This window comes from Siniperca chuatsi, linkage group LG2 (assembly GCF_020085105.1).
Source record: "Siniperca chuatsi isolate FFG_IHB_CAS linkage group LG2, ASM2008510v1, whole genome shotgun sequence".
NCBI classification, from domain to species: Eukaryota; Metazoa; Chordata; class Actinopteri; order Centrarchiformes; family Sinipercidae; genus Siniperca; species Siniperca chuatsi.
The window spans coordinates 29,032,639-29,051,476 of NC_058043.1; the positions used below are offsets into that span (position 1 = coordinate 29,032,639).

General features: G+C 39.7%; 1 protein-coding gene across 14 annotated transcripts in view; it reads right to left on the minus strand.

The window, feature by feature from the left end:
* The window catches only part of LOC122869477 (protein 4.1-like), a 107,236-nt gene that overhangs the window by 67,663 nt on the left and 20,735 nt on the right, over positions 1 to 18,838 (minus strand). For 12 of the 14 annotated variants that reach the window (XM_044182587.1, XM_044182624.1, XM_044182595.1 and 9 more), the window contains exon 2: positions 5,137 to 5,183. The exons of 1 other annotated variant lie outside the window; for it this stretch is intronic. The gene's annotated coding sequence lies outside the window, so the exon portion shown is untranslated. Of the gene's footprint in view, positions 1 to 3,322; positions 3,430 to 5,136; positions 5,184 to 18,838 lie in introns of all 14 variants that reach the window. One more of the 14 variants, XM_044182562.1, reaches the window with a different exon arrangement.

Here is an 18,838-nt window from a genome sequence, read left to right on the forward strand (position 1 = left end):
ACTTCCCACCACAGCAGAGTCATCAGAAAACTTCTGATGGTGGCAGGACTCTGTGTGGTAGCTGAAGTCTGTAGTGTAGATGGTAAAGAGGAAGGGAGAGAGGGCAGTCCCCTGAGGGGCGCCAGTGTTGCTGACCATGCTGTCTGACACACAATACTGCAGACACACATACTGTGGTCTGCCAGTCAGGTAGTCAATAATCCAGGACACAAGGGGGGCATCCACCTGCATCGCTGCCAGCTTCTCACCCAGCAGGGTTGGCCGGATAGTGTTGAAAGCACTGGAGAAGTCAAAAAACCATGCTTGCCGGCTTGTCCAGGTGGATGGAAATGCGGTTCAGCAGAAAGGTGATGGCATCCTCAACTCCCAGCCGGGGCTGGTAGGCGAACTGAAAGAGGTCCAGGAGGGGTCTGACCATGGGCCGCAGCTGTTCCAGCACCAGTCTCTCCGGGGTCTTCATTATGTGGGACCTTGGAGCCACTGGGACGCGGAGTCTTCGGCACAGGAACAAGGCAAGATGTCTTCCACAGAACAGGGACCCTTTGAAGACTCAGGCTCAGGTTGAAGACATGTTGAAGGACTCCACACAGCTGGGGGGCACAGGCTTTTAGCACCCCGGGGCAAATGCCATCGGGGCCTGCAGCCTTGTTTGAGTGGAGTTTCATCAGCTGTCCTCTCACCTGGTCAGCAGTCAGGTACACAGCAGAGGTTACAGGCGGGGGAAGAGGGGAGTCGTCAGTCTGGAGAGGGCCGTTAGCCTGAGAGCCGGTTGAGGGGGGAGTAGGACTCTCCCAGGAAGATGGAGGAGGGGGGAGCAGTGGACTCAGAGGAGTCTGAGGGCAGACAGCAGCTGAGTTAGAGGGGGGATGAGCAGGATCCGGTATGTTGAATCTGTTAAAGAACAGATAAAGTTGGTTGGCCCTGTCCAAGCTGCCTTCAACTCCTCTGCTGCCAGTCGGTCTGAAGCCAGTGATGCTCTTCATGCAGCTCCAGACCTCTCTCATGTTGTTCTGCTGGAGTTTCCACTCCAGCTTCCTCCTGTACTTCTCCTTGGCCTCCCTGATCTTCACCTTCAGGTCAGCCTGGATTGCCCTCACCTCCTCCCTATTACCATCGGTAAAGGCCCTCCTCTTGGCATTCAGGATGTCTTTGATGTCCTTTGTTACCCACGGTTTATTATTTGGATAACAATGGATCCTTTTAGTTGGGACATTGCAGTCCACACAGAAGTTAATGTAGCCAGTGTCCTCAGTAAGCCCGTCAATGTCTTCTCCATGAGGCTCACAGAGTGCATCCCAGTTTGTCACCTCAAAACATCCCTGAAGTGTCTCATAGGCCTCCTCTGACCATCTCCTCACTATCCTTGTGGTTGCAGGCTGCCTTTTAACCAGAGGCACATAGCAGGGTTTGAGGTGAACCAGGTTGTGGTCTGACCCACCCAAGGGGGGGGAGAGCTGTATGCATTCTTAACAGTAGCAAACAGCAGGTCCAGTGTCCTAGGACAACTCACATACTGGGTGAAATTAGTGTTGTTGAAACACTGACATGGTTGAAATCACCCGCGATTAATATGAGTGCACTCGGGTGTTGAGTCTGGAGTTGTGCTATGGCGGCATGAATGCTATTGCACGCCGATGCCGGGTTAGCAGATGGGGGGATGTAGACAGCCACAACAAGGGCATGTGAGAATTCATGTGGCAAATAACATGGCCAGAGTCCCACAGCTAACAGTTCAGGACTACAGTCTGGGCTACAGATACTCTGCTTGATAGTAACGTGACCAGGGTTACACCATCTGATGTTGACCAGCACAGCAAGCCCGCTGCCTTTCCGCTTACCGCTCCCGGTGTGATCACTGTCAGCCCGAACAGTCTGAAAGCCATCGATGGAAACGTTATGGTCCGGGATATCCTGGTGTAGCCATGTCTCTGAGAAGCACATCAAACTACACTCTCTGACTCCAGGCTAACGCTGTTAGCTCATTCATTTTATTCGCCAGTGATCTCATGTTGCCCATGACGAGAGAAGGTAGACACTGCTTAAACCTCTTGTTCTTAAGTCTCTTTTGTCTGGACCCCTCTCTCTTCCCTCGCTGCTTCATTTCAACTCTGCATCCTCGGTGTGTCCTCCTCCAGAACTCAGTGGGGACATCAGTTGTCCTGGGTGTCATGCTGCTCGGCTTCAAAAAAATACCAAAACACTCTCTACTCTCATTTTCGTAAAGAGTGTAGTTTAAATTACACTTACACAAAAGTTTACTCAAGTTTTGAAGAAAAAGAAAAGCTAAAAGTTGGAAAAAGTAAGACGATGAGACGGCAGGCACACAAAGATGACAATGTTTGTTACGTTTGGTTCACGCAATGTAATCATGCAATGTAATCTTTGACTGATGTAATCATGTTAACTTCCCTTATGTTTGATAATGCGAAATCCTGTACAATGTAACCTTTGACTGAATCAACACTGGTCTGATTGCCTAAAACAAGGCATTGTTGCCCACCTGGATGTCATCACAAGATCCTAACCTTTGGCTCATGAGCTCTTTGTCTTGAGTACAAAGTCATGTGTTCAGGGTGCATGTTACAAACTAACCTTTGTCTTGTGTACCATGCTCTGAGCATTAAAAGTATAACAATACTGTACGAGATTTTTGTCTCATTCCTCGCCAAAGTGGGATTACAACATTGCCATAACACTACTCACCAAAATTTATCTTCTGCGATTCCAGCCCACTTCGGAGAGCTTCGGTCAAAGAGAGATTCTGTGGACTCTCGAAGATATACAAACCACCCCGTGCCGTGGGCATTGGGAACCCCCAAATAGAATTTTTTTTAACAGTGATGCGGTGTACAGGCAGGACGTGAATATTGTATTGATAAATTACAGTTACCTCATTCTCAAATTTAATACAAATTGGTAAAATACTAATCCGCGTCAAACTGATGCAATTTACAGTATAACAACCTCCAGCCCTCAATTTCAAACTTTTTCTATCGGTGGTTGTTTTAGTCTCATGATGCTTTACCTAATTTTAATCAGTACTACTTCACTGTTGCCAACACTGCAAAAGCCACTTAAACAAGAAGCAGCTCCCCAAAATGAAAGCGCACTACCATCTAAAGCATTCTACTGTATAAGAGTAACTCAGGACACGTCAAAAAGAGAAGCTAAATCTAGACTCTAATCAAATATTATCCAGAACCATATGTGTTGTTCAGCAATCTACACATCTTAACTCTATCCATAGGAACCACTAGATGAAGTTATACACAGATAAACATGCTTTACAAAAAAAGAGCAAAAAGTGATTATTTTAGTGTACCTGGGTATGTGTGTGACTTTGTTACAAAGGTATGCTCTCTGTGGTATGAGATTTGCCAAAGCACACTCATCGATCTGTCCTCTTCAAAGTGTCCTCTGCTGCTTGCCCTTAAAAAGCAACACAGAGAGTGGGTTCTGGGTATCCTGCAGCACTGTTCAACATCTGTGGCACAATCTGCCAGTGGGGGCTGAGCATTTATGTCACAAGGTTACACAGAAACCCACTCAGAGAATAGGAAGGATTTCCTTCCTTTTGACTTAATTTTAAATGACATGCTTCTTACATTTTTTTTTAAAAAGTGATCTTTAAAGATGTATTTTTACATTTAGGAATCATAATCAATATGAACAAATGTAGAAGACACTGCACAGAAATAATTTGAAGACATTATTTCAAAGGAAGCAATAGGGTTTGTTAAATTATGTGGCTATTAGCTGCTAATCCTACTTTAAGGGTGCAAGTATTATAGTCAATTCATTTAGTTTTTGACAGGAAAGAGAAGACAAGAAAATCTGAAAATCCTCGTTTGAGAAACAGTCAAGCAGCAAATGTTTGGTATTTTGCTTGATGAATAACTTAAACAATTAATCAATTAGCAAAATGGTCATTCAATTAATTTTTTGTTGCTGCAGGGATAGAGCAGACGTGGTTCTGTTGTGTTTAATAGCTGACTTAACTCTACATTCTGGGATTTTCTCTGGCCTCTGAGGTGCAAAACAATAGGCACTTTATATAAGGGGGGCCAGGAGACTCTTCCACTTCTCATTAAGATGCTGCCTTGCATCTCTTTTTGTTTCACCATTGATAACCACTGATGACCAAATTGAAGATGAGATGGACTCTAAAACCCATTTATTTTCTTCTGCAAATATGCAGCCTGGTTAGAGGAAGACTCGGGCTGCTTTGTTTTCAGCCTTCTCAAAGTAGTCACTTAGTTGTAAGTGCCTGAATAAATACTCTAATAAAGTCTAAATGTCTATAGAAAACCTTATTATAACTAACGGATTTACATCAAGACAAACAGACAGCACATTGTACTGAAGTTTCAAGTCTTTTTGTCTTGTAGAAGTCTTAAAACTTCACTAAAAGAATTGCATTACCTGCAAAAAATGCGTGGGAATGCTGAAAGCTGAAATTAATTTGCAAAACACTGCTGAAAATTCAGAAGTCTGAAATGAAATGCCTGAAAACTCTTACAAACTCAAATGCATTGAATTGCACTGCTTAACAACCTGGAAGCTGACCTGCATTAACTAAAGTGGCTAAGAACTGAAATACATCGCTAAAAAAAGCTGGATGCTAAATTGTAATACTGTCAATGCTGGAAGTTACCTGAAAAGGCTGAAAGTTTAAATGCATTGCACTGCTGAAAAACCTGGAAGTTGAAATGTAAAACTGGTTGGAAACTGATCTGAATTACCTAAAAATGCTTAAAGCTGAAATACATTGCTATAAGAGCTTGAAGCTTAGATGTAATACTTTCAAAGCTGCAATCATCTCTACTGTAATAAGTTCTTGAAAAAAGCTTAAAAATGTTTAAAAAAGCATAAAAACATAGAAAAAGGTGGAAAAGAAGCATGAATGTCCTTAAAGAGTTGAACATTTTGACATTTGAATGGCTTCTGTGGCCGAAAGTATGGAGAAGTATTAGTCCACAGATAAGTGTACGGAAGAAGACATACTTGCAAAGCATTCGTGAAAATGCAGAAATCTGAAATTAATTAAGCATTGCACTGCAATGCTGAACAACCTGGAACTGCATTAGCCAAAGAAGCTAAAGCTGAAATACATTGCTAGAAAGGCTGGAAGCTTACCTGTAATACTGTCAAAGCTGGAAGTTGAAATGAGTTTTCTGAAAAGGCTGAAAGAAGAAATGCTTTGTATTAATTTCAGACAGATGAACTGCATTGCTAAACCCTTTGGAACAAAAAGAGCATTACCATAAAGAGCTGAGAGGCAAAATGTATTGCCTGAAAAGAATACACACCCATTATAAACTCAGAAAAGGACTGAAAAAAGCATAAAACATTAACTGTGATAATTCAAAAACTGTAAAAGATTTAAAAAAAAACTTCTGTAGCTGAAAGTATGCAAAAGGAAGAGGATTTGAAGATTGCTCCATTTATTAACATTGTAAAAATGTGTTGAATAACGCTTTAAATTTTTAAAAAGTTTGAATTTATTGACCGTTAAAAAGGTCAGAGGAATCAACTGCCAAAAATAGCTCAACATCAATCCACCAATAAGAACAGAGGAAAGAACTGATGGAGTAAATCATCTTCAGCTGTGTGTAACTCAAAGTGCTGAGTCACTGAGACAGAAAGAGACAGAAAACTGTAAAAGTTCCACTCAAAGAAGACACCATCATTCAAAAACTATAGGTCGTATCTGTGAAGAGATTTGAATTGTGAATTAAGGATTAGGATTTGAAGATTTCTCCCATTATAAAAAATGTGAATGCACTTCAGAGTATCTTGTGTGTGTGTCAAACTAACCTAATTAGCTCATCTCAATAAGCTGTGTGTGTCCCCTGAGATCAAAGGTTGCCATGGTGTCTAGCAGGAGAAATAGGTTCCCATTCTTTTGTAACTTGTAAATTTAAAATTTTCAATACAGGTAACAAAGTGTTTTACAACAATCAATATAAAACACACAAACAAATCAAAATAAAATATCAAATAAGAATAGGCATCACACAATAAAAGCTTTTTTTTAAAAAAATAACAATGTATTTTAAGAAGTGAGATAAAGCCTGATCTTCTCTGGCAGATCGTTCCAGAGTGTAGAGCCTCTGAAAGCAAAGACCCTGTCTCCTTTGGTTTTCAGCCTACACCTTGGAATGGCTTGCAATGCCCTACCAGAGGATCTCAGTCTGCGAATATAGGGTGTTACAGTAGTCGAGGCGGGAGGAGATAAAAGCATGAATGAGTTTCTCCATATCTGTGTGTGAAATAAAAGGCTTAACCTTAGTTATATTTCTCAAATGATAAAAACATGACTGAACAACTATCTTTACATGGGGTTCGAAACACAAGTCCTGATCAAAAACTACACCAAGATTTCTGGCTGAGGGCTTTGCATAAGTTGCTAGTTCACCTAAGTTTACCATAATTTGAATTCTGTTGGTGGGGGGGGGCAAAGTACAATGACGTCAGATTTTGTAAGGTTTAGTTGGAGGAAGTTCTGTGACATCCAGTGTTTTATTTCAGCAAGGCACTTGTGGAGGGTTGCTATGTTTGACTGGTTCCCATATAGAGCTGTGTGTCATCGGCGTAACAGTGAAACTGGACATTATATTTGCGGAGCATCTAGATGGAGAATAGAATGGGACCCACAATTGAATCCAGGGGGACACCATAGAGCATGTTCGTGGGGGATGACACTGAGCCAGCCATAGTCACAGAGAAACATCTATTAGATAGGTAGGACCTGAACCAGTTTAAGGCCACATCAGTGATTCCTGCCCACTTTTCCAGTCTGTCGATGAACATGTTATGATCAACTGTGTCGAAAGCAGTGCTAAGGTCCAAAAGAACTAGAATAGAGCACTCACCAGCATCTTCAGCCAACAGAAGATCATTACAGACTTTGAGAAGAGCAGTCTCAGTACTGGGAAGGGATCGAACAGACTGGAATAGTTCGAATAAATAATTATCTGTTAAGTGTGCTACTAATTGTTTGAATACAGCTTTTTCTAGGTTCTTGGATAAAAATGAGAGTTTTGAAACAGGTCTGTAGTTATTCAGAGTGGAGGGGTCTAAATTGGGAATTTTAAGGAGAGGTTCGACCAGAGCAGTTTTAAAACAAGCAGGGACAGACAATGACAATTGATAGCCGGACTATTTACAATAGATAAACTGCCAACAGTAGGCATAGTTTCCGTCAGTAGTCTGGTAGGGACCACATCCAAGGGGCAAGCAGATGACTTCATGTGTTTAACCATATCATTGAGTTTGGAAAGAGACACTGATGTAAAGGAACTGAAGGATGAGACTTTAAATGATCTATGGGTTAAAGGCTCTGGGACAGGTAAATTATGGGTCCGGCTGCTATTAGTCTGGGATCTGATTTTCTGAACATTTTTTTTAAACTGCTCGCAGGTGTTGCAAGCAAATTAATATTGGGGGGGAGAGGGTACCAACAATCCAGTCAAGTGTTTTAAACAGTACTTTTGAGTTTTGGGCATTCTAAGAGATTAAAGTGGAAAATTAAGTTGGTCGTGCATTATTAACTGCAGCCTTGTATTTCTTCATTAGGTCCTTCATGTACTCGTAATAAACATGGAGTTTGTAGGCCTTCCATTTGTGCTCTGCTTTGCATACCTCTCTCTTCAGGGAGTGGGTGTGGTTGTTGAACCACTGGAGAACTTCTGAAATTGATTTGGTTCTGGTTCTGATTGGGGCAACTCCAATGAGTCCAGTGTTGTCAGGCAGACATCGCTAAAGGACTTAAGAAGGTCAGTATCATGGACGAGAGGCAGGTCAGAAGAGAGGGACAAAAATGCATTTGAAAATTTATTAGCTGTTGTTGAGTTGATGATGCGAGAGAGGATGGGAGCCAATTTAACTTTAGGCGGCGGAGAATAATACAAATTAAACATAACACTACTATGATCAGATACACAGACATTAATAAGTTCTGTGTTATCGATTTTCAGGCCATATGATAGAACAAGATCCAGAATATGGCCCATATTAAAAGACTGAAAGAGGTTATGAAATTCCCCTGCGAGTGCATCACTAGGACAACATATATGAATGTTAAAATCACCAATAATACAAACCTGGTCATAATTAGGTGGAAGCAGAGACAGCAGGTCTGAGAATTCAAAGATAAAAATGCCATTAGGTTTAGAGGGGCAATAAACTAAGAATACAATCGGCTGATGTTCGTTAACACAAAATATTAGGCTTTCGAAGGAGGAATATTCCCCACAGGATACAGGCTTATAGAAACAAATTGCCTCTGTAGACAACAGCGACTCCCCCCACCTAGGCCAGACAACCAAGATTTCTGAGCAAGAAAAGGCTGGAGTGGTTGTGTCATTCAAGGCACTGTATTCCTCTGCTTTTAACCATGTTTCAAAAAATACAAAATATATCAGTATCATTAGATGCAATAAAATTGTTGCATAAAAAGGATTTGTTGTTTAAAGACCTTAAAGGTATGCTTGGGAGAGCAGAAGGGAGAGGGTTTAGAGGGATGTAGATTAAGTTATCTACATTCACTTTTCTGCCAGTGGGGGGTAGAGTAAATTTTTTTTTGGTTACTATACTATAGTTAATTCTGACAGGAGGGACAAGTCCATCATATGAAGGAACATCATTAAAAGAGGAAGACAGACCATGCCCGTGGGGAGAGGGGGGATTTTTACATGTGCTGGGAAACACCCCAGTGGAGACGCTAAGCAAGAGACAGAATGAGAGTAAGGTGTGGCATTTACTCTCAAAAATATACTAAACTATCAATTTAGAACTCTAATTAATAATTAAATGAATAACTATAACCAGAATTACCATCAATATTTATGCTCCAATGCAGTCTCATGCTGTGCAGTGTTCATTTATGCAGATGGAGGAAGCTGGTTACTCCGTCTGTTCTTTTCCTCAGAGTTAGCTCGGCGCTCTCTGTTACTTAAATGTTAGCCAGAGTTGTAGCCAGCGTCGTAGCCAGCGTCATAGCCAGCGTCGTAGCCAGCGTCGTAGCCAGCGTCGTAGCCAGCGTCGTAGCCAGCGTCGTAGCCACTGGTGCTAGCTAAACTTATTGCAGGGATCTAGCAGGCTCTTGCAGCGCTGCTGTAAGATCAGAGAGTTTGGTGTGTCTGCTGGTTAACAGGTCACATTGGAAGACAGCTAGCAGCTGTCCATCTGCCTTGAAGAGGCCAGGAGAAAAGAAAGAGAACAAGGGGCAGCTGACCCTTTTATTGACCTAGTGACATCACAGATCAAAAGTCACACTGGCCAATGGTAGCTGCATTCTGGGTCCATGGGCAGAGTTCACATACAGGTGTGAATTCCTGGAGGATTGTGGGAAACTGAATTCAATGGCTCAGGTTCATAATAAAAGTTCAGTTAAAGTCACACAAATGAACAAATTCATCTGTGGAGTAGCAGTGATCCCAACACCTGCAATAGCCAAATGAAACTAGTTTATTCTCTTATGTCAGTTACAAAGTTATGAAGCAGATGGCAATCACTCTAACTGACATAGATAGCAATCTAATAATACTAAAGCAAAAGTCATCAAAACGCTGTTTCACTGATCATCATCGTCGTCCATCTTATCAATCTCCATCTCATCAAAAGTGACCCCGCTGGATTGCTTTTTTGCAATATCTTTGTAATGAAAGTACAATCAAAACAAACCATAAAGTTGAAAAATCTAAAATATAACACAATCTACATAAATCATAAGTATTTACAAATTGGCATGAACAGCAGCCCAGTGCTGCTACTTACTAACTCTTCCGTTGCCAATTTAACTACTTATTGTTTACTTTTAACTGCTACTTACATATTTCAAATATCAATCAGTCAGCAAGATACAGAAAGAAGATTTTACATCTGATATGTACATTTTTTACAACTGGAAATCTTTCCTGTCACTACATTGATAATATGGATATATAAATAATATATATAAGGAGTATATTATCGTCAAATCACCTTACTTGCTAGATAGCTAGCTAACAGTGGTGGAAGAAGTAGTGAGATCATCTACTTAAGTAAAAGTACTAATACCACACTGTGAAAATACTCCACTATAAGTAAGTGCAGGCTTCTTGCATTCAGAACTTTACTTTAGTAAAAGTATGTAAGTATTATCAGCAAAATTTACTTAAAGTATGAAATGTAAAAGTACTCATTGTGCAGTAAAATGGTATCTGTCAGTGTTTTACTATTATATATGATGTTTTCAGATTTATAGTACTGCTGCATTAATGTGTATATTGCAGTAGTTCATCTGCAGTGGGTGGCCAGGCCAGCACACTGGACTCCAGTGATGATGGCATCCACTCTAGCTCGCCCAGTACACACCCATTATAAACTCAGAAAAGGACTGAAAAAAGCATAAAACATCAATAGCAATATTGCAAAAACTCGCATTCAATTCAAAATGGCTGACTTCCTTTTGGGTTTAGGGTATGGCTCCAAGATACGTTTTTGTTCATCTTGGCATCTTACATGTGCCTACCAAATTTCGTACATGTGGATGAAACCGCAAAAAGGAGATGAATTTTTGAAAATTTTAAGGGGTCGCTATAGAGCCATTTTACCCCACCCATTTCTAAAACCCATAAAATATAACATTTTTCACCAATCCTGATGAGTGTGCAAAGTTTCACAACTTTTCAAGCACTTAGGCCCTCAAAAATGTGATTCATTTGGAAAAATTGAATCATATAGAATAATAATAATAATAATAATAATAATTAATTGCATTTCAATAAATAAAGAATTTTCTTAGAATTTTCGTAGAAGAACATAGGTAGAGATTATAAAGATTATAATAACAACGCCAAATCAGCATTCCAACTAATTATGTTAAAGGAAAATCTAGGAAATTGACCCCTTATAGTTTTCAGCTTGCACATTAAAGAGGTATTCATCAGGACAGTGTAAAATGTGTGCAGTACAAGAGACGTGTGGCTCATGGAGGGCACCAGGAAAGGTAGAACACACAACAGTGCTGTTGTTATGACAGTGAAGAAGTATTTTTACTCCTTCATGTTAAACACAAGCTCTTGCAGTTTCTAGATTTAAGATTTTCACATCTCAGCTTCAAATTTACGACCACAATGACCTCATAGCAGGTTCAACCTCACTGCAACAATCTCCCACACTAGACATTCAGGATTCAACTCCTGAAAAAGCTTGTTACCTATAGCCGAAAGGTGATTTTTGACTAAATGAAAGTCCAATTATTTAGTTCAATCTGATGTATAAAATATTAAAACAGTCAAACTATCAATGTCAGTATCTCACAGTAACTTTGATCATGGATTAAAGCTAATAATCAGTAATAACACACAACACTCCAAGGAATCTTGTTTTAAATGTGCTGGGTGGAAATACAATATGTGCCAATGCTAGTGAATGAACAAAATGTTTCTTCATGTTTAGTGAGTTTTGAATCTGACCCTTACATAATTTCAACATTTTCATTTGATATTGTTCAGGTCGGTGAAATATTGAAATCAAACCATCTATGATTCAAACAAACTTCTTGAAAGAAGGTTCATGCACCAATTTAACCCCTGCAAATGAACCACAACACTATGCCCAAATTCAATTGCAGTAACAATGAAACTTAACACCCTGGCTGGCACTTGAATCTTATTTTGTTCTGCTTTAAGCCTGAGACATCCTTGATTTCACAAATAAAATAAAAAACTGCAGCAAATCCAAGTGAGAGAGTCATCTTTGGGCAGGCTGTGGGACATTTACGATAAGTTTACTTACTTACTTTTACATTTACTTAAGATAAGTGATTCTGCTTTTTTTATGCTTATGATCTGCAGTGTTAGACTTTCACACAGCAAACTCTACAGCGTGACAAGTTAAGACGGAACAGGCAGAATTCCCTCTAACTCAGATCCCAATCCCTTTAAGCAGGATTTCAGAGCCGCCTTAAGTCTCCTTCCTGCATTCACCACTGAGACAGGCACAACACGTACTTCTGACCAAGTGCCAGACAGCTTCTTTCCAAATAATCTTGTCCTATTCAGACCATATTTCACTCTGCCATTGCCTTGTGTTATTATACATATGAAGTAGTGCTCTATACTTGTGTCACAGTATCGGGAGGAGATGAACAACATTCCAAGTGTAAACCCGGAGGGAGAAATAGTCCATGGGCTGACACAGTCATGCAGTTATGTGAAGTTATTCTAGAATTCACACTGTTCACACTGGGACACCCAGCAAACTCCTCAATGCCTCCATGAACATGCATTCCTACTGGGAACACACACACACATACAGTAAAATATAAACACAGCACAACCAGGTTCTGAAGGTAAAACAACTTAATTCTGACTTTGTTCAGAAACAAACAAACACACACATCACACTACACACTGGACTAATATTACCTTGTTATTGTAGATTACACACACAGGCACAAACACACTCACACATCAGCTACTGCATTGTGTTTCTATGAAGGCACGAATGCTCATCAAATCTCTTCTATCCTCCCACTAAGTGCATGCCAAGAGCTGCTGCAGAACAGGAAACTTGCATCAGTCTGTGTGTGTGTATGTGTGTATGTGTGTGTTGGAGGGGTGGGGGGAGGTCTGCACTTCTTTTCAAGCAGCCCCTTCCTGATGTGCTTTACTACGAGTGACAAGTCGAATATGAAAGCCAATAATAAAATACACACAGAAAAACAGAATATAAAACATACATAACGTAACATAAAACATGTCATACTGTGCAGGAAAACACTTTAAAGATAAAATAAGTAAACACATTTTACACAAATACTGTGTGGCATACAATACGATAGGGCTGGACAATTTATGGGATTTATCTCATTGCAATTTTTCTGACCAATATTGCAATTTGAATGGCTTAATTTCAATCAATTAAACTCCAGGCTTATTTTCACCATCTAAAATCACAAACTTAGATTAAATGTTAATAGTTGATGAGGTAAGATCTTTTTTCAAAAAAATCATCAATAAGCTTCGTTTAATCCATATAACTATATACAGCGCACTGTGTTTTGCACGGATGGTTATTACAGTGCACTTACGCTGTGTGATCAGAGACAGTTCAGAGCATCTTTGGTGTGATTTGACAGCGCAGATTACAAAGAGGAGAAAGAGCCTACAGAGAATTATCACCTGAATCTGCAGCTAACCTCAGCTTTCAGGAGCTTTATAGTGAGTTTCAGCTCATTGTTTAGCTGCCCAGCCCACAACTTCACTATTTTGGTTCACTCTCACCGCTCTTATAGCATAGTTTTTGCAGCAGCAGGCAGCTGTTTTCAGAGAAAAAGCTCTAAAAATCTACTGTATACTACCTACTCAGCACCAAACGGCAGACAGACACAGTTAGAGACTAGCTGGGGAACATAGTGGAGCATTTAGCGGCTAAAGAGCCAGATATTTCCATCAGGAGTTGGTGAAGAGCTAAAAGAATATTGGGCTTACATTCACCAGGTGGCCAGAAACACAACTCCAAATGAATGATAATGTTGCTCTGTAACTACTGAATGCGTAAATAAGCAACTATTTGCTAACAACTTAAAAGGTGACAATATATCAGTGCTGTGTTTGCAACTTGTTTCTGCTGCTCCCAAGTGGCCAAAAAGAAAATCAATTAATGCAGGTTTAAGGTCCTCAAGCAAGGCAGTGCAAAGCCTACAGCTCCAATGAGTAAAAGACTGGTCGTCGTTGGACAAATATTGGCCATGGTTTGCCCAGGTGGTTACAAGATCTTATACTGGCAGGAGAAGCTATAAAATGATAACACAAACATCACACACAAAAATGGCAAACCAAATATTATAAATTCTTGAGAGTAGATGAAAAGTCTGAAGAAACTTTTTAACTTGCAGCTCGGGTTTACATAAAACAAAGATAACTTCTGGACTCTCAGCTCTTGTTCAACATTATTAAAGAACTGACAGATACTCCCCACACACACGGCTCTGCTGCAGCTCTGTAAAAAAGCCTTAAACACACAAGTTCTGGGTTGGTGCCTACTGAAGCCAAAAATCACACTCAATTAGGCTGCCCTGAAGGTGGGTGTTAGGTAGGCACTCTGTCTCTAATTCACCACAAACCTGAGACTAACATCAGTGTGTGTGTGTGTGTGTGTGTGTATGTGTGTGTGTGTGTGTATGTGTGTGTGTGTGTTTGGGGGGGGCTTGCCCGGTTCTTTCCCTGCACTCTTTGTCACCTGAGAGACCCTCACGGATCAATAGCAGAAAGCATTACATACACCTGAGTGGATGAATAATTGAGAAGGAGAGGAGGGTCTGAGTGCCGCAAGCACACTACTCATAATTCCTCTGATCACCAAACCTTCTAAATTATCTACGAGAATACTCCGTAGCACAAGCAGCTACTTATCGTGATGCGACTTGTCGATGTTCAAGTCCCTTATGTGTGCAGTGATGTTTTATATTCATACTGATGTTTGCTTCTGTTTATTAGGAGATATCAGAGGATATTCAGATTAGCAGCTTCTTTGCTGGTTATGATTCCCCTCCTTATTCCCGTGTGCACCCTCTTGAATAATACATTCCTCTGTTTAAAGGCAACTTCTGTGTCCTCCTTAAGACATGAACAGCTGTGCTGTGACATCAGTAAAGAATGCTACAAGGAAAAAATGCAACTAATGCTAGAGGAAAGGGAAATTTCAGTGTTTCCTGATTATTTGGGTGGCTGTTGATCTTTATTGTAGGACGCAACCCATATCCAATACATGAACCGATGCACCAACTGTACTGATGCATCTTGCACTCACTATGTTTACTAGTTTTCTAGCCAACATGGAAAGGATTCCAATATAGGACACTCTCATGAGTCACCCTTTATAAGGAATTTATAAATGGATAATAAATAATTTACTAATGCTTCATAGATAATTTACAGTATAAGCCATTAATAACAACAACTTTGGGGCTGCCAGGTTGTAAAAAATCCATTGCAGTCATTAACAAATGCTCGTGTGTGTCTCACTTTCTAGTAAGACATCAAGTCTGCAGCTATATATGTTAATTAGTCATTTATAATGGGTAATAAACCCAGTTCTGCAGTTGTAAATGTTAATAAATAGTTAATAAATGGGTTGTTGTCCAGATGCCATGCAGCACTTTTCCAGAAGGTCATAGGTCAAATGGAGGGGTCTACCTGATGAATAGAGGTGTTCTATACATGTTAAAAAAAATTTAACATGTACAAAAAAAAATGTATTTCAAAATTCGGTATGAAACTTTAGACACGTAGGATCAATGAATAATTATCTCTATCAGTTATGATGTGATTGGTTGCACTGATGGAACATAATTCCTATAATATTGGAGATTATATGTTTATATTTCTGAGTGAGAAGGATCGTGGTGCAGCTGCAGAATGTAGTTAGAAAGTGAGTTTTTTAAATAGGCTGAGTAGTCTGAACATGTTTTAACAGCATTTCAGTGACAGTGTTTACATTTACTACATTTGCTGAAGTAGCTGAAATAAAGCCACTGAATACTGTTGATCCAAACAGATGTCTAAAATTTTAAATCTATTGTATTTTAACCTTGACATCTTTTCAAGTGCAAATCACCAAACACATTACTCAATCAGATTGTGAGCTTCCAATCATATCTCTATGTCTTTGATCTATATATTTTTTAAATCTTCAACTATATTTTTCATCTTCAGTTGCTGGCCCCTGTGTTTTGTCCCTGTCAGATTAAAGATGAACAAATATATTTAAAATATAATGTAGGCTACAGCCTAATACACATTCAGATTCCACCACTTTATCATCCATTAAGGACATGTAAGTCTGGTAAATGACAAATTAATGGACAACAGTGAATAAAACTTTATTGTGTTAACTTATTGACACTTTTCCCCGCTCTTTAAGAGATGATTTAAGACAAATTTGCACAGTCACATACGTGCATTAATATCTCTACGTCCACTGGATTAAAATGGAGGCTCTGCCTTTTATTTACCTGTTACCACGGTGAATCATAGTATCGGAGCTCCATTGATGGCTTTTTCATTCACCACACAAAAGCTTAACTCAGAGTGAAAACAATCAGAGTTGATTGAACAAACTTAAAATTTTTCAATTTCAGAGTTCATCAACTTAAAGTTCAGGGTTAGGCTCAGAGTTTGTTAAACCTGCTTTCTGGAATAGAACCAAGCATTACAATTCCATAAATATCAGAAATTCCTAATAAATCAAAAAATAGTTTCAATTTTATGGCTACAGCTCAGTCTCTCAAAATAGCGTGACATTGACCACAAACCACATGTAATGCAGGTTTTAGTTTTCCTAACATTTTACACACAAAAAGCAAAAGACAATGGTGTTGGACTCTCAGTTTACTGAGATGGGGTTCAACTCCCTTTGGTGTCCTGCTTTATTTTGGTGGTTAATCCTACAGTTTACATATGAAACTCATGCCAATACACCAATTGCTGCAGAAACAGGGCTTTACTTCCTGTTTGGAAGCAACACCATGTCTTTTAGAACAAAATATCGTGGGAAGCCTCACTACATAGCCAAAACATCACAGGTCTGAACGAGCATGTGTTCCGAATAGGCACACGCTCCGAACGTTCAGCATTGCGTTTGGAGATCTCCTATCTTGGTGATACTCATCGTACTCCAGATGCAGTGTGCCTGCTTGCTCCAGGGAACAACATCACCTCGAGTCACACTATTGAGGTATGTAAAATCTGGGGATTATCTATAGACAATGAATGGGGCTTTGACTTCATTGAGGCCATAAAATGTTCGCGTGAGCTTTTGCACCCAAATGATGCGTATACCTTAGCATTGCTAGGGGACGCAACTATGTCATGGCAGGTGTATTGCTTAGGACCCAAGGAAGGCCAGTGTCGAGTGTGAAGTTGTTGATGAGCGGTTCTCGAGAAAGCTGCAAGCAACAATACCGGAGGCCAAGTAATCGGTTCCGAACAGGCACATTTTGAACAGATACTGCACAAGTACTACTGAATTGAAGACAGTTTGAATCAACCCTGAATGTTGAGGCTGTATGAAACTTGACTGTACAAAATCGTTAGGATTTTATCGATACTACTACTGTTATTGATACTCTTATCGGCTCTTTTTTATTACTAAATAGTAGTTTTTTAAAAGATATATTATTTAAAAAAATAATAAATTCAGAACAGGATTAGAATTGAATGTTTTAAATATAACTAAATGTTGTTCCTAGAGCAGCAACAGTGATGTTTACAACAGCAAAGGCACTATATAAACTCAATAATATCTCATTGGAAACAAATCTAAAATGTCTATAATAATGTCATATTCCTGACATCAAAATACTGAGTGAAGTTTAGAAAGAATAAAGACACAGACATCAATTAGTATCAGTACTTCCTCCTGTCCTCTGTCCTCCTTCCTCTGCTGCTGATGTAATTCACTACCTGCAGGTACCGCTTGTAGAGAGAGGAGGGGCTGGTTTGTCTCAGCCACAGCTAAGTTTACAAGAGTTTTCCAAATGTTAAGATACGTGGCAAACTAAGCTAAACAGTTAATCCTGGATTCCTCTGGGCACAGCTGCATTGCATTCCGGGCGCGACCGCCAGAGCTGATCGTGGCCATTCTAGACAATGCTTGTGATCTAGAGTCCCAGAGGGTCCGCAGTGAATACACGGCAAATCTATTTTTGACGGAAGCCATGTCAAACTGCACAGATAAGATCGAATCGGGCAGGAAGTCAGACACAGAAATGGCATAGAGAATCTGGTCCCTGGGCAGACTCCTGATCGTATATCAACAAAAAACATAACTAAAACAGACAAAAAAAGAAACCATTTAACTACGTAGCTTACTTACCCATGGTAGAAGCACAAAAGTCAAGGAAAAAGGACAAAATCAACAAGACAATGTCTCTCGGCGTAAAACTTCATACAGACAGCTTTCCTTTTTCTCCCGTTGTTTGTAACAATTCGCTATTAGCCAAACTAGCGTGCTATGCTTGTGTAAAACATAGCGGCAGTGGATCAGAGACTGCAGACAGAGCAGATTAAAATATCACTTTATACATGTTTACATGTTTATGTTTGTTGAACAGGTGTATTGATAAAGTATTGGCTTTTTACTCACAAAGGTTTTATTGCACGTACTTACAGTAACAAGCGTAGTTGTCGTCAACTCGAGTAATCTTCGAGTTGAGAGCAGGGGAAACGCTGCAGTGTGATAATAATAAATAAACACCAAAACATTAAAAAGTACCAATAAAGGAACCGTTTGGAGCTTATCAATATTAAAGTCATTAATAATTTAGCCCTGGGGCCCATTTAATACCAGGTTTCAGGTACCCATCCTTACAGCCATGGGTGCCAAAATCGACAGCTATCCATGTTCAGACAGAAAAAAATAGACCTGTTTCGCATGAGGGAAATAATCAGAATTTAGAGACTGTGTCTGATCAATTCTGCCTTTCGAAGCCAAGTCACAAATTTCACTTCAAGATGGCCTGGATGTTTTCAAAAAAACTAAGCTAAAAAACTTACATCTGCAAGACATTAAATTTAACTGGTAGCCTTGCTAATTTGGAGTTAGTGTGAAAAGTTTCATTAATATTGCACTATAAAGTGGTATATTCAATTTTGCATGATTGCACAATTAATATTTAAGACATTTATGACACATGATGAAAATGTGTCCAACAAGCAGAATCAGAGTAAAGTGCGCTACCTGGTGGAGCACACTTGCATGCTGACTCAGTCCATGACCTTGTATTCACGCTCATCTCTATCAGCCACTTTAACACAGTAGTAGCAGGCAGGACACCAGCGAACAA